The sequence below is a fragment of the Panthera uncia genome (assembly GCF_023721935.1).
Source record: "Panthera uncia isolate 11264 chromosome A1 unlocalized genomic scaffold, Puncia_PCG_1.0 HiC_scaffold_17, whole genome shotgun sequence".
Classification (NCBI taxonomy): domain Eukaryota; kingdom Metazoa; phylum Chordata; class Mammalia; order Carnivora; family Felidae; genus Panthera; species Panthera uncia.
Window position 1 is genome coordinate 45,342,223 of NW_026057577.1, and position 16,813 is coordinate 45,359,035.

General features: G+C 40.3%; 1 long non-coding RNA gene across 2 annotated transcripts in view; it reads left to right on the forward strand.

Moving 5' to 3' along the window:
• Window positions 1-13,814, forward strand: part of LOC125935667 (uncharacterized) — a 134,977-nt gene extending 121,163 nt beyond the window's left edge. For both annotated transcript variants that reach the window (XR_007461748.1, XR_007461747.1), the window contains exon 3: window positions 12,925-13,814. This is a non-coding gene — a long non-coding RNA (uncharacterized LOC125935667). The remainder of the gene's footprint in view (window positions 1-12,924) is intronic.
• Window positions 13,815-16,813: the final 2,999 nt, after the last annotated feature.

Here is a 16,813-nt window from a genome sequence, read left to right on the forward strand (position 1 = left end):
GGGGGGGGGGGGGGGGGGGGGGGGGGGGGGGGGGGGGCGGTGGTGAGTGTGGGAGGGGACGTCTGTTTCCAAACAGTGTGATGGGCTGCCCTTCCAGGGAGGGCAAAGCAGGCTGGAACAGCATGGAGTAGGTGTCCTCAGCCTTCTGTCAGAGTGTAGACACTGGGCTCACGCCCCATCTCTGCCACTGACTAGTTGCACAATCTTGAGATCTCCCTTCTCTGGAAAAAGGAAGCATCAAGACCCACTCTCTCGAAGGTCTAGTTTAATAATTCTACGATTCTGCATATTTGGATTTATGTTAAGAGACTGTTCTTTCTCACCAGTCCATGAGGGATGATACTACGCAAGGACTGAAGCAAGGTGCAGGGTGAGGGAAAGAAATCTGCTCTTGTTGTATCCACTGTACCTCCCTTGCTGGAAGGGCCCTGTAGGCTCCCTGCCTGAGAGGCTGCTGACTTCAGTGCCCTTGGCCTTGTTCTGGGAAGAAAACACTCAGAACTGAAGACATACTGTAAGGGTGAAAAACACTGCCACTGTCTTATGAATTCGCCATAGATGAGGTAATTCACAAAGCAGGTCACTGTAATTCATAGTCTACTTCCCCTCTTCCTCCCTCCTCCTGCCCAGGTGTCATTTTCTAGAACAGAGCTCACTTAGCAAGGGGAACCAAACTCTGGTCAAACTGAGCAGGACCATCTTAAGTCAGTGTCATATATTATTGGCTCAATGTTTTGTTGTTGTTGAAACTGATTATTCATTAAAATTAGCCAGATTTTAGAGTCAAATCAGCAGGAACAGGACATGAAAAGAAAGAAACAATGATTCCAAGTTGAAAACACCAGGCAGAAATATACCCTTTTATTTTGTTCAGTAAAAAGTGAAGTTGGTGATTCTTAAGGTAAAAATAGTGTTTCCCACTTGAAGAAAAACCAAACTTATACAACTAGATAAGTTAGAGAGTAATGCTTTTAATTATAAAAGGATTTTGCTTTCTACAGTGATTCATCCTATGGCCCCAGCTTCCTAGAAGAATTTAAAGTACTATTTAATCTCCCCCACAAAAATTCATATGCCACTTTCAAAAACAGATGTATGACATTTGACTTTATTTCAACATAAATAAAACACAGAGCACCAGATTCTTGACCTAAAATCCCTTTCCTGAAGTATGGAAGCCTTGAAATTCCATCATATTTACTCACTCATTCAAAAACATACTGTTCAAGCCCTAATGTGTGGCAGGCATTGTGTTAATCCTGAGACTGGATCCTGATCTCCTGATGCTTTTTTCTTCCCCATGGCTTCCATTCTCGCTGTGTCCCATGTACTGGGTGCAACTGTGTGTCTGATGCTCTGGAAAAGGGGGTAATCATATTAGGATGACAAGTAATGCCCTTCAAGAAGAGAATTGAAGTCACAGCTACAGTAAACAGTCAAAATAAACTTTAAGCCTGAGGTTGAGGAACTTTTACTCATGGAGATTGGCCAAGAGCTATGGCTTCTGAAGTCCTTGGACCAGCAGCACTGGTATCATCTGTGACTTCTCTAGGAATGCTCACTCCTGGGCTCTGCCCCTGACCTGCTGAGTCATGTCTGGCAATGGGGTTCAAGAAATTGTTTCAGCAATATTCCGGGTGCTTTTTATGCACGTTAAAGTGTGAGAACCACTGCCCTGAAGTTAATCAGGTCTCGTCTGGGCAAAGCCCCTTAAGAGTCTTCTTTCAAATTCTATCACCCATTGCATTCTTTCACAAGCCCATGATAATCTCTAGTTCCATGTTCAAAATCAAACCAGTATCTTGGTTTAGCAAGTCACTTCTGCAAAGTTCCAAGTCAGGGAGAAAAATAGCAAATTCTCTGTGATAATCAAAAGGGAAAATATTTGGACAGGTAATTTTAGGAGCCAGCTATGGATCGCTATGTACAATAATGGAGTTGAGCAATTAGGTTTGGAAAGCCAAGCACAGAAAATAATTAACCCACAAAGTAATCATCTTGTAAGTCCCAAAGCTAATGATTAAAATAAACCTGAAACAAATGATTGTTTAACTTTTAAGCTGTGCTTGTTTTAGCCACAGTGTACTTCAGGTGTGAGCTCCCGGGAATTCTTCCTGCCTGCCGAGATTGGCTTTGGGACAAGGGCATGTGTCCATTCTCCTGCCTCTCCTTCCCTGGGGAAGGTTGCTTGAGTATCACAAAATACCGCTCCAGCGTGGGTGGAGGAGGTTGTCTGGGCTGTTCAGCCCTGCTCGGCACCGGGGTGCCTCAAGCCCCCGAATTCAGTCTGCAGCTGTGGTGGGCTTCAGCCATATTGAATCCTATATAACCTTGGAGGCTGGGTTGCAAGCTTCGTCTTTATGCAGCTTGCTTTGCACTTTCATTGGTGGTTTATTATTGCAAAGCATGATGCTCCCCTCCCCCCACTCTCTTCTCCACCCAAAGAAGTGAATTAATAACTAGAAAACAAGACAGAAATGAGATCTAGAAGGGCCTGAGCTTCTGAATGTCACTGTGAGCAAACAGCAGTGGAGAGAAAAGGTTCCTTTCCATCTTTATGTGCAGTGCTGTCTGTGCATTGACTTGTTTCCTGACACATGAGCCATGGCTTGAAAGGAATTCAGGCCCCAGCAAATTTTGCATTGCGCTTCAATGTGGCCTCTGGGATTGAATAAGGGCAAATCTATTATACTGTTGCCATGGAGACCCTGGCACAACTGCTGATAAAGAGTGTCTGATGTTTGGTAGGCCTCGTAGCATGGTACATACCATTTAAAGGATGGTGTGTGTGTGTGTGTGTGTGTGTGCAGTGACTGGGGGAGGTGGGGTGGAGAGCAGGGTGTAGTGGGGAAGGAAGGAAGGAGAGGCTGGTTTGGCATATCATGAAGGAATGTTCTGTGTTTTTACAAAGAATTTGTAAATACTTTCTTGCCTCTAAAACATTAATTCTGCCTTCTAAGAATCTACACGTTAAACAGATGGGGGCAGCAGAAGATCCACAGACTTTCCCCTTGGTCTAGCAAAATTAGTCTTTAATTCCTCTGAAAGAGAATTGAGCTAATACAATAAAAGTGAAAATGCGCTCTTTTGCGTCCTTTGATGAATGCTGCCTCCATTCAGCTGTCTGTCTGAGGATCAATAGTAGGTTTGTGAGGATCGCCAGCGCTTGCTAAGCGGGCTAGCAAGATGATGGATTTTAATCATTAAAATGATTTTATAAGCACGAAACAAAGAAGGCTGACGGCCCTCTCCCGTGCATAATCTCAGTTTTTTGCTGTTATTGATTCTGCCAGCCCTAAATTCCCTTCCTGTCTTGAAGGCAAATCTCACCCTCCCCAAATTCCATCCCACACAACCATTTCTGGCTCCAAGTGATCAGTAATGGGCAACTTGAATTTTTTTTTTTTTTTTATTGGTGCCCTTTCCCCATGAGCCCCAGACCCAGGGAAGGATGGCACATCCAGGCCCAGCCCAGCCTTCTGGCTGGCGAGGTTGGAGGCGAGGCGTCTCAGGCAGAATCACCTACAGTAAGCAAGCTGTAGAGTGAGCGGCTCTAACAATGGGAGGCCGGGCGATCTGCGACAGTTGATAGGATTATTATTATTACAGAGCGCAAAAAGCTTCTGCTTTCTTTTCTGCTGCTTTGCAGACCTCATAAGGCCTCTCTGTGATTTCTGCATAGTTAATTTGTCAGTTTATAAATTACCACATTATGTTAACGCTGAATGCTTCAAAACACAAATATATGCACAGAGGGCTTGAATATTTGAAGTGTTTTAGTACTATGGGGAAATAATTTTGTTGTCAAGCTGTGGCAGATATAGAACTGCTAGGGGATACATGGCCATTTCATCAGGACTGTGTCGATGATGGCCTGTGAACATCCAAGGGGGAAAATCATCTTTTATCACTATTGTGTACCGTGCTGGTCCAGATGGAGGATAAAACATGCATGAGTTGCCCGCAGCTCTGAAAATAATTATACTCATTTGCCAGAAATGTAGAAAGTGCATCCAACCAAGTTACCACCCATCATAGTGACACTCCGTTTGCATACTGATGAAGTTTAAAGCCAGAGACAATGGCGTTGGTATCAATAGCGAGGGGGGGGGGGCTGGGCACCACCAGTGCCGTAGGATTAATAGCGCCATCATTTTATATTATGCAGCATTTCACTTATGCTGCATATCAAAAGACTACTGCCTCTGAGGTTCACCTCACTGTTTATAAGATTACAGTTTGCTTTAAGACTCCAAACATTAGCATGGATTCTTTTCAGCTTCCACAAATGAATGCAAAAATATCTGTTCGATAAAGTGCCTAGAATGTAATTACGGGTAAATATGTTTGGATGCCATTATGAGTGCCTGCATGTGTGTATATGTGTTTGTGAGTGTGGGTGGTGTATACATACCCACATGCACACGCGTGATTTTGGAAGACTGCAATGGAATAGAAGATAATATGCGCATGCTAAGTCCTGGTGCTACTGCAGAGTAATTGATGAATGGGTTTTTAAAATGTAGAAAGAGAATGAATACAAGTAGGACCCAAGAGAATAATTCTTTATATTGCAATCAGCTCAGTTTATATGTACTTGCTTTAATCATAGAAATCAGCAATAAAAAACATAGACTTGGTTATTTAATCCTTACTGAGTAAAAGAGAATGTCTTATAATGACCCTCTAAAATATTACAAAATATTGAATTATTTCACTATGCCTCTCATTTTTAGACAACCGTAAAATAATCAGTGCAGCCAATACCAGAAGATTAACAGATTTCTTTACACTTTTGAATCCTGCAAACGTACATGTATGAACTAGGAAGAGACACTTTTCTCATGGAACTCTGAATTCTCATAGGTGTTTTACGGTTTGAAAATAGCCCAATCATGATGTTGTCACAACGCTTATTTTTAAGTAATGATTTTAATTAAACCCTCTAAAAAGGAAACAATTCTGTACCTCTCTTATATGGGCTGTACTCTGATGATTACATGCGTGCACTTTCCCATTTTACTCTGGTGTCATGGGGGCAAGGATAACAATTTCCATCTCATCACAGGAGAGAGAGACTATACTTTACTCCGCCCAAGACTTCAGTGAAATCAGAGGAAGAATTTTACACTATAAAATTACAATAAAATAGCTGAGCAAAAAGCATGGTTTCAACCGAAGTGGACCAAAGACAACAGCGTAATGCAAGATACCACAGAATGTTTTTATATAGCAACAAATAGAGATTTTTTTTCCCAGCTAACTGGGGCAGACTGGACCAATAAATTTTTTTTTACAGGTTTTCCAGTTCTCTTTCCCTCAGAATGGCCTTTGAAACATGAAGGGAACAGGGCATTCACACAGCTCAACAATGAGTGGTTGAGCGAGAATGAGGCATGTGAGCCTGGACCTGGAAGGACGTGAGTAGGTGGCAGGATATATTCGTGGTAAATTGAGCACAGAAAGAAGCAGATTTACAGAATGCTGCTTCTCCCTTCCCTCTCCTAGGATAGCACATTGGCTATGATGAGAATGCCATTGGGATAATACCATTGTGAGTCCAAAACTTCTGAGAAAAACAGGGGATGCATTTATTTAAAGTTCACTGAGACATTAGTTCAGTCTTCTGGTTTTCAGAACTGTTGTTACTGATCAGTTTTTACATGCCTGAAGTTCTTCTCATGGTCTCAGGTCTCAAAGGAAACCCAATGAACAAAGAGACAGACAGACACATGCACAAACATGAGACTTTGTCAAGAAGGTACGCATGATAGGAATGGGCATTTAGAGAATGCTTTGCCATGTGGCAGATGTGAATGAGTGAATGAGTATGTGTGTGTGTGTGTGTGTGTGTGTGTGTGTGTGTGCGCGCGCATATATACACCTTATTTTAAAGATGTATGTATCTTTACTTGTTATAAAGTTCAAACTATCAGTAAATTAGAGTGATTTGGACACAAGTCTGACTCCTAAGGCTGCACTAATTGTATCCATCAATGTATACCAGGCTTTCAAGTGTCTATCAGAAATACGTAAAGAACTAAGTGCCATGACATGGAGCAGGTAATGCCTCTCTGTTGATGAAAGAATGAAGTGAAAAAGGAAAAAATATCAATAAGTGATCTTGATAATAACAGCAATCAAATATTTGAATGCTAATAGCCCTGTCAGCAAAGAAGCAATCAGTATCTTTTGGTGACAACACACTTTGGGGGATAAATAAATCTGGGAATAAATTTCCCTACACACTACAGGTCAAGATGTGAAGCTCCAAACTGTCTTGTTGAATTCAAACAGTGCCTTCTGTTTCTTTACCCTATTGACAGTCTTCACTGTGTCACAGAAGGTATTAAAAACAAAAAAGGGGCTCTTCCTCTGCCTCTTCCCCTATTATTTCTAAACAAATAAGTCTTTTTTTTAATGTTTACTTATTTTGAAAGAGAGAGAGAGAGTTAGAGCAAGAACAAGGTGGGAAGGGACAGAGAGAGAGGGAAAGAGAGAATCCCAAGCAGGCTCTGCACTGTCAGCACAGAGCCTGATGAGGGGCTAGATCTCATGAACTGTGAGATCATGACCTGAGTGCAAATCAAGGTTGGGTGCTTACCCAACTGAGCCATGCAGGCGCCCCCTGAATAGTTCAGTCCTAAACTCAGTCGATATAGAGCAAAGTTGGCATCTACTCCAAAAGAAGGAGGGAAGCCACAGTAGCCCAGAGTGGGTGGCAGAGCCTGAGTGGACTAAGGCTGGTAGAGAGTAGAAGACTAGCTTGGCATAGGGTATCGGAGCCTGAGCAAGGTAACGTGTGCTCATGCAGGGAACTGGCCCAGTGTTAGGGTTGCAGGCTGTCTGTGCAGAGAGGGGACTAGGTATGTGACAGAGTCCACCTGAGGAGAGGAAGGTAATGGGAAGAAATTCTGCTTGGTTATATACGGGAGTATTGATCAGACAAGTAAGTATATTAAGGGTAATGAGAGCCAAATTATTCTTTGTTGGAGAAGAGAGTTATAAATATGGAAAGGGAGAAAATTAGAACAAACTTTGTGGTCTTGTTTTGGAACTGGACCTATCAGTGTGATGCATGGTTTTCAGTATATATAGAGATACAGAAATATATATATAGTCATTAGCTCTGTCTGCTGTGATCACCTGGCAACAGCAACAATCCAATAGTGATGAGCACACTTAGTGCCCAGATAATCGCTTCTCCCCCCCCCCCCCCCGATCATCGTTTCTAATGCCATTCTCCACTAAAAGGCAACAGGACTCCATGGAGAAATGGCCAGTTCCAGAGTTAGGGCCTAGAAAATGCAAAATGATCCTGGAGTGTCTTCTTTTTCAGGAAAGTCAACTGAGGCACAAAGAGGTTCAGGAACTTGCCCAAGTCACACATCTAATAAAATTGCTATTGAATTATATGTGGTTGAGACAACTCCAAAAGGGAAAAAATTAACATCTAGAATAGTTCTGCACTCAAATGTCTTTACATTCTATCTCCTTCCATAAAGGAAACACAAAGTGGAAATCAGAGATGATGGATTCTGACTTAGGTATATGCAATAAAAACACGTGGAACTCTAATTGGGAGATTAAGTTGCAAAGAAAAACTGTCAAATAAAATGTTTTAAGTATTTACGTAACATTTTTTAGGGCTTTCCCATTTTGACAAACTTTAGTAACTAACCAAACAACTCCCAGCCCTAATCACCTGGAATAAAGCAGGCTTCCATTGCCCCTTGGTAACGTCTGTTGCTACATACAACAAAGTCAGTGAGCACACAAGGCAATTTTGGCAGGCCATCAATGATGTGGATGGGAACCCAAGAGTTTTCTGAGTCCTGCCACCCCATAGTTGTGAAACCTTGTCAGAATCCTTAACCACTTTGTGTTTGGGTTTCTCTGTCTATTAAGTAAGAGACTTGGACCAGAGAAGAGATTCCAGTGACTTGTCACATGTTTCTGTTTTTCTCACACTGAGGGGGCTGAATAAGCCTTAAGAAATGTATCCAGTGGCCACTTTTAGGCTAATATGCCCTGTCACATTGATAGGTTGTGTCCCAGCCAAGATGGCTGATTAGCTAATCAGGCTCCTCCAGCTCTTGAGTGGACCTCAGGCCTGGATGGCTGTCAAATGGCCATATGTAAATGATGAATGAAATGACACGCTGAAGATTACAACTCTGACCCACCAGCCTAGGTTGTTAAGATAAGTCAGTGTGGGTCACCTTTCCCACCTCCCACCCTTCTTAGATTAAAATCCTGTCCTGTCCTTTCTCTCTTTCTCTCTTCTCCTCCCCCAATTTGGAAAATGTATTAATGCTTTCATCTCACTGAGATGGCTGGGAATACTATGAACGCTATTGTATCTCATAGTCTATTGATTTATAGAGGTTTGTGTTTTTTGTTTTTGTTTTTTTTTTAGCATTAACTTTTTAAAAATCTGAAACAATTACAGACTTACAGGAAAGTTGCAAGCGCAGCATATAGAACTTTTTTCTTGAACCATTTGAAATACACAGTATACTGTTTGGATGATCAGGCTGGCAATTATATTTTCTAAATCACAAGATTGTTATGAGGATTAAGTGACTTAATATATGTAGGCCAAATAATGCTTCACCCCTTAATCCAATATAGAAAGGTAGAAAACTAGAAAGAACTTGTGGGGTTGGTTTGGAATTGGAAATATCAGTGTGGCTGGTGGTTTTCAATATATTAGATATAGAAATATAGGTGTAACATATATTCCTTAGCTCTGTCCACTATAGGAAACAAAAGTGGTAAGTATACTACCAGTGCCAGGATCTTGGTTTCTAATGCCATGCCTCACTGAAAGAACTTTAGGACTCCTTGGAGAAATGGCCGATTCCTGGGTTGGGTGAGGGAAAGTACAAGAGGAATTCGAAACATCATGTGCTTCAAAAGCAAGGAAGTGCTCAAAGACTGATGGGGACATATCAAGCCAGTTTGAGGGAGATGTCATTGGCAGAATTTATGGCATTGAAGTAATTATATCAATAGATTATAACCCATGAATAAAACTATGCGTCCTTATGGAGACAAAGAAGGAATGAATGGATTGAAAGTTGGATGAGGGCCGGGGTATTTACCTAGTTTCAAAGTATCTCCTTATAAAATACTTAACTACAAAGGACAAAAAGAGCAGCCTTACAGTGTAAAAGTCTTTCAGATTCCCCCTTAATCAAGTGATTCAAGTGAATGCCATCAGTAGTGGGACAAATAAAAATCATAATATCTGATAAAATGCATTCAAAGGAACACAGCATCACTTTGTCACTTGTATGATACTCCTGAATAAAAGAATGAGGAAACATTGGATAAATTCATAATGAGGAACATTCTACAAAAGAACTGGGCTGTAATCTTCAAAATTGTCAAGGTCATGAAAGTCAAGAAAATATTACAGACTTATTCCAGATTAAAGACGACTGAAGAGATATGGCAGTTAATTGCAATGTATGGTTTAAAACTGGATTCTTCTACTATAAAGGACATTATTGGAACAACTGTCAAAACTTGAATGGGATCTGAGGATTCGGTGGTGGTAATGTACCGATGTGAATTTTCTTATTTTGATGGTTACCTTGTGGTTATATAGCAGAATGTCCTTGTTTGTAAGCAATGAATGTCCTAATTCCTGAACTTGTGAGTATGTCACCTTACCTGAAAATGAGATTTTGCAGATCTGATTAAGTTAGTAGTTTGAGATGGGAGATCATAAGGAATTATGCAGGTGGAACCTTATAAGGGAAAGAAGGAAGCAGGAGAGTCACAATCACAGAAGGAGACGTGTCTATTGAAGCAGAGGTTGTAGTGATATGACTCATGGAAGAAGGAATGAGCCAAGGAATGTGGGCAGCCTCCAAAAGCTAGAAAAAACAAAGAATGGATTCTCCCCTAGAGCCTCGCGGAGGAATGCAGCCCTGCTGACACCTGGATTTTAGTCCATTAAGACCCATTTTAGAATTACTGTTCTTATTCCACAACAGTGAGAGAATACATCTGTGTTCTTTTAAGCCACTAAATTTATAATCATTTGTTACAGCAGCAATAGGGAACTAATACAGTACCTATGGAATATTTGGAACAGTACCTGGCACATAATCAGCATAGTCACTTGTTTTTTTTTGTTGTTGTCATTCAGTCTTTTCAAAGCATGTGAGTTAGTTTTCATAGGATTAAGAACTCTGTTTTTTGTACTCAGGTTTGTTGGTTTACACCATATTTGATACCATCACACATCTATAACCTGTATAGGTTGGCGAATAAAGAGAATGGACTCTTTGTTCAGTCTGCTGCCTGGTCTCCACTTGCCCCTCCAGTTATGTCCTGTGGTGGTCTCTGGAGGCTGATCAAATGGACTGTATCATGGGCTTTCTTGCCTTTGGCTTCCATTGTTATCTACAGATACAGTGGGCAGAAGATCGAGGGGAGGAGGAAGAGCAAAGTCAGGGTGATGTCTCCTCACCTCCTGCCCTGCTGGCCCTTGGCCAGCAGTGGCTTCCTTCCTCTTCTGAAGGCCATTGTTCCTGTTGGATGGGCCCTTCTATGATTGTTTTGGTCTCTGGTACTTCTTGCTCTTGCTCTTTCAGGACTAGGTTGGTAATGGCTGCCCACTGTTGGTAGCCCAGGTACTTCACCTTCTGTTTTTGACAATGCCAATGTAAGTTCATTGAACTCTCCTCAGTCATCCACTTTGTGTGCACCATACTGTGTGTGTCGTGACTGACACAGCAAATACCCATATATTTCCACAGCAGAGAACACAAATGCCCAGGAATCCTGTCAGGAAGGTCCTTGAGTGGCTTAGTAGCCATAAGTAGTCAGCACTCCATGGGCACACAGAAAGAATGGAAAGCATTGGTCTAGCTAGGACCCTTGTCAATAGCCTCCAGCCAAGGGCCACCAGGAACACACACGTAGTAGAACAAGTTGATTTTAGTACTTGTTGCAGTGAAGGAGAAAGCACACTATGGGACCTATGGTGGCATCTCAGCAAGGAGGTGCTGGAAAGGACTGACAGGATGTTGGGTTGTCTTGGGTGATTTGGGGGAGGATTTAAGGAAGCAGGGATTTGATCTGGCTTGGATGCTATGACGAAGCAGGAGTAATTCTATGATTGTGTATCTCAATAAATTTTATCTGTAAGGAGGCCAGAATATACTGAGGATAAAGCTATAATTGGTAAAGTAGCATCAGGCACTCGTATTAACTAGGAGTGGTGGGGGCGGGGGATCTTTGGTATTTTGTAGTTTGAACATTATTCTTGGTTTTGTCTGTGTTAGATATGATGACAGAATGATCTTGTTTTAGTCTTGATACATCTTGGTCACAGAATGGCCTTGTCTCATGTTGATTTTCTGTGAAATTATTTTTGTTCACTAGGAGAACACCAGGGCCTAGCAATCAGTGCCAGGACAGCTTCTAGCAACATCCATATGGGAGTCAGGGAATACTTTTCCCTTTCTCACCTTGTGTCATGAAGACCGAAGTCTGATCTGCATTGAATCACCCATGCAGCTTATTAAAATATAGATCTTAGGACTCTGCCCCCAGACCTATTGAATTAATGTCTAGGGGTAGGGCTTGGAAGTCTGTATTTCTAATTAGCATGATGCATCATTCTTACGTACACCAGAATCTAAAGCCTACTGGTCTAAAAGAGAGGTATCACAAACCAAGTTTATAAGCTGAGATTTGTGGTAACAGTTCTCAGTGTGAGACATCAAGAGCCAAACAAAGTGTATGTTTAAATTTTCATTAGCATCAAGTTCCAGCACTTTGGAATTACAGGATTTTCACTCAGTGGAACCAGCCTTTGAATTTACAAGGTTATCTGTTCTTATACCTTGTGTGCCAGTTTTAGAAAAACCTCAACTAAGGAGGTCAACCTGTAAGTGACAGAAGAGAAGGGGCTGATCATCTATTACCATAAATCAATAAAAGGTAGACACCAGTAGAAAGGCTGCTGCCAAACCGAGAAAAAAATCCAACAACATTGAGAAATTGCTTCCAAAGTCAGTGAGAACATTCACAAGGATAAAGCACAATTCCAGAGGCAGAGCTTTTCAAGATGCATAACTGAAATCCCATTTAACAAGGCAAACTACAGATCAGAAATGAGATGCCTTAACTGTAAAACGTCTAGTAAAATTACTGCAGATAGAAACACAAAAATCTTCAAAGGAAAATTCTCAAGAAAGAATACAAAGAAAGCAGAAATGAATAAGTTAATTTATTCTAAAACCACAACTAGGAAGATATTTGGCCTTCTCAAGAGTCAGAGAAGGACTACCAAAGTCTAACTAAGACAGAGCCTAACGAACTTTCAATCTGATTTTGAGGCATTAGCGAGATTTCCCTATTAAGATGACAGGGGCAAGGAGACTTGAGGCTCAGACATGGCCACCAAGTCTAGATCAGAACATTTTATGTTCCCATTGAATTTTCCTGCTCTTCGGATGTAGAAGAACTGAGCTCACCACAATCAAATAACCCCACCAAAGCTTTCCTAATAGGAAGTTAGGAAATGAGTCTTCTTAGCCTGAATAATGTGTTTTGTCTTAAAGTCTATTTTGTCTGTAATCTCCACAGGCAGAGAGTCTGCATCTATAGCTCATTACCATTATTCTGATGATAATGTTACGTCTCATCAATTACTTGGGAGCAAGGTCAAATTTAGCAGCCAAATCTCCCCTTTGGTGAGACCATCAAGAATATATCTATCACCTCCCTTCCCAAGATCTACATGCCCTGCAAAAGCGTCTATGCCCATATTCTCTTTCCCCTCCCTCTTCCCTCCCTCTCCTCCCTCTCCACCTCCTGTTTCTGTCACAGTATTACCAGTTACAAAATCTTGCCGGATTTAAGCCCTGATTCATTTATTCCTTTTCACTTTCGTTTCAGAAAGGTCAAGCAAGGATGGTTGAGAAAATCATGGAGACATAAAAAAGGGGAAGAACCTGCATGTAAGAGAGAAGATACTGTGTGACTTTGTAAATAGATATTGGAAATTAGAGGTAGGTGGTTCTCTTAGAATTTTAGTCCATGTGGAGGAACTTTTTGATTGAGACTATGATTATATACCATACCACTGAGATTTATTTTAATTAAAGGAAAGAAAAGTTTCTCAGCCAAGCAAACAAAACAAAAAGACAAAACAGTGAATATGTGTGTGTGTGTGCTCATATATATGTGTATGTATGTATATATATCTCAAAAATTGTTTCACTTTCATAGTAAACTCACCTGGAAAATCTACCTTGATGCATGCATCTTTGACAATTGGCTCAGGCTTTAGATTTTTTTTAAATGAAAGTTCAGCTCAATCCCACAATTCATTTACTCAATTTACTTCCTAGAATTTTTAAGCAAGAGTTCAACCTCACAAACACAGCTATACTTGGCAAACAAACGTAAAGAGATTAAAAGGACCTGTTTAATCACTTTTCAGAGCATTTATCAGCACCATGCTCTAACCAACTGAGCCAATCGGCTTCAGAGCATTTATAAATTAAACTTGCTTCTGAATAGTTAGGGTTAAATTGGTTCAAAAAGCACTCTCTTAAATTTGACTTTTTCTTCTTGAGGTACTAAGCCTTTTGAAAATGCAAAACTCCTAGGAGATGTAGCATTTTTGGTAGACTGCCACCAACCCCTGAATTTCTTTATCTACTTGGAATCTATACTGTTAAGTGCATGTATATAGATTCAGAACCATCTATATTCCTGGTAATTTTTAAAATAATGACCCTCTTTATCCATAAAAGTGTTTGCCCTTAAAGATTAATTTGTTTGATATAATATAGCCACAATGGTATTTTTAAAATAAGAATTTGTTTCATAAATCTTTTCTCATCCCTTACCTTTTTGTCTTTCTGTGCCATTATGTTTAGGTCTTTTATACAACTGAATTTTAATTTCATTCTGAGAATCTCTGTCTTTTAGACATTATGTTCAATCCATTTATATTTATTGTGATTATAGATATTTGGTTTTATTTCCACCGTATTATTTTCTGCTTTCAACCAGTCATACTTTTACTTTGCTTGTTTTCCATTCTACACTTTTTTTTTTACAAAGAACTCACATTATATTTATTCATATTATATAAACATTGGAGCTTCACATTCTATCCACCATGTTTCTTAATTACTCTTTCTATTTTATGTCCCTTTATCTTACTATCACTCACAATGACTCACTTTTGGAATGTATTTTTCTTATGTTTACAACTTTAGGTTCTATGGTAGATGTCCTGATTCCTAGAAGGTGACTGCTTCCACCAGGGAACACAGTAGTTGTCCTATTTAAATGTTAAACTAGGATTTAAACTAGGCTGCCACTGGGTCACTTAGAGTTCCTCATGCCAAGGGACCAGTAGTCAAAGAAAGGACACACCAACCTTGCAAGAGTAATTCACACTGATCAGGATACAACTGCTATTATCTAATGAAAAAGAGGAAGAATATGTTTCATATTCATTGAGCAATTGGGACATGTCTTGATACTGTGCTGCCAAACTGGGGTGCTTAATGGATAAGTGCAATAGACACAACCTCAAAAGGACATGCTGATTAGAAATTTAGGCCTTCATAGCTTCCACCAGTTAAGTTACAAAGAGCATAAGAGATACTAGCCAAGGGTGAGGAGACTTTAGAATAGGTAGTAAAGAAAGGAGATAACGAAAACTAGTTGTACTTTTAAAACTAGTTGCAGCAGCAAAGACTGGCATTTATTTCCCTTGTATGATTCCTTAGAAATTGAGACCAACTAGGATCTTGAGGATGCTCTTCCCAGATGGGACACACTTACCACAAAATGCAAATGGAAATGGATCTTAACAGCTCAAGTGGAGTAGAGTGGGTGCTGTTGTGTGCTGCTCAGAATCCCCACCTCCCATCTCATTTCCGGAATGAGACATTCATTTGGTGCGTGGTGCATTGGCTGCTGCTGGCTCACTCTTGGGTCCCTCTGGGAATCATCTTTGGCCAAAGGGAGCCATCTTTCCCAGGTTTATGACCTTTTCTCAGGGGCAACTTGTGTCCAATGGCTGATTGATGTTGAAATATAAAGGCCCAGTTTTGTTCTCTCAGTTTGGGATATTCTTGAAGATCATCCTAACTCCAAAAATCCTCGTGAGATCAGCTGGCTGCTCTGTTGCAACTATGTCACTGTATCTCCTTCTGCCTAATCCTTTCACTTCCTGAAATGTGTTTCTTAGATTATTCTCCAGTAAACTTTCTGCATGCAAATCTCTATCTAAAAATCTGTTCCTAGGAGATTCTACCCAAGACATCATCTTTTTTCAGATAATACTTCTATTATTGTAGGTTTCTGAGTACCTATTCTGTTTGTGTACCTGTATCTTGAACCATAAACTCACCTTCAGTGGAAACTTTCCTCTGAAAACCCTCTGTGGCCTAAACTGTAGAAATGACATTCCACAGAGATTTTCTGTTCACTTCTGCCAGGTACTCTAGAGATATCACTGTCCCAGGACTAATTTTTATGTAAATTTCTAATCTTGACAATTCCCAAACCATTATAGAAGTGTACATTCTAACTTTGATACAACATGAGGCAGAGGCCTGAAATTTTATTTTTCTGGGAATGATTTTTTTTTCCTTTTCCATAGCCCAGAACAGTAAACTTTATCTTTTCTCTGTTAAGGTGGGGAAATCTTTTTTCTAAGCCCCTCATTACAGAGGCTACATCCCTTTGAGTATCTCAGCTTCTTCATGAAGGGGTATTAGCTCCCATTCAGTGTCTCATTGAACCCATAACCTCATATCCTGGCTTGACTGTGTATTAAAACCTAAACTAGCATTTGATAACCATCCATGAGGAAGCTTCAGGATCATATCTTGAGCTTCTAGCCCTTAATTTCAGGCACCTTGAAATTTTCATTTAGTTTTTGGAATTTGATATGCATGAATATGATTTTTAATATATTTCCAGAATCTGAAACTATTGCAAAGTAGCTAAATGTTTCTTGGAGATAGGTGTTAGTAAGAAATGGAAATCATGAAAGTACTGACCTTGGAACTGACATGGAAGAAATAACACAACTGAGAAGGAAATGAAAAAAAATCAGATTATCTCTTTCATGCTCAGGTCAGGCTCTGAGAGCCTAGGCATTAACATGGTAAAAAACTGATCTAGAAACCCAGGGAACTTCAAGTGTCTCCCTAATGGCACTGTGAGTTCTTTGAGGGAAGGAACTGTGTCTTATTTGCTGTGGTATTCCTCACATCTAGTTCATACCTGGCATATAGTAGATTTTCAGGAGATACCTTTTGGCCAAATGAATGAGCCAGAAATAAAGCAGTGCTGTGCAAAATGGTGAGATATTTTCAAACACACAAGAATAAAACATAATGTTATATCAACACTGGTCTAAGAAGAATATAAAAAAATAATAGAAAAGGAAAATGTGAACCAAGTTATACTCATTCTTTCCGGTGTTCTTCCAGTAAGTATTTATTGAGTGTCCCTGGTTGAATCTGGACTGTGCTAGGCATGGAGAATGTGATAGTGGGAACAGAAGGTCATGGTCTCTGCCCATGTAGAGATCTGGGACATGCAGACTTTAAATGAAAACACTAAAAACAAAAAAGTAAGTATAAAGACTTGGGTGGCCAAATGGTATATTAGTCCAGGAAAATCTCTCTCCATTCCTGTTGTCTCAGTGTACTTATTAATAGTACCCCCATTCACTATCAGAAGTGTCTCAGGTTGTACAGTCATCTTGAGTATGACTGAAAGGTATGTGGTGTTAGCAAAGTGCACAACA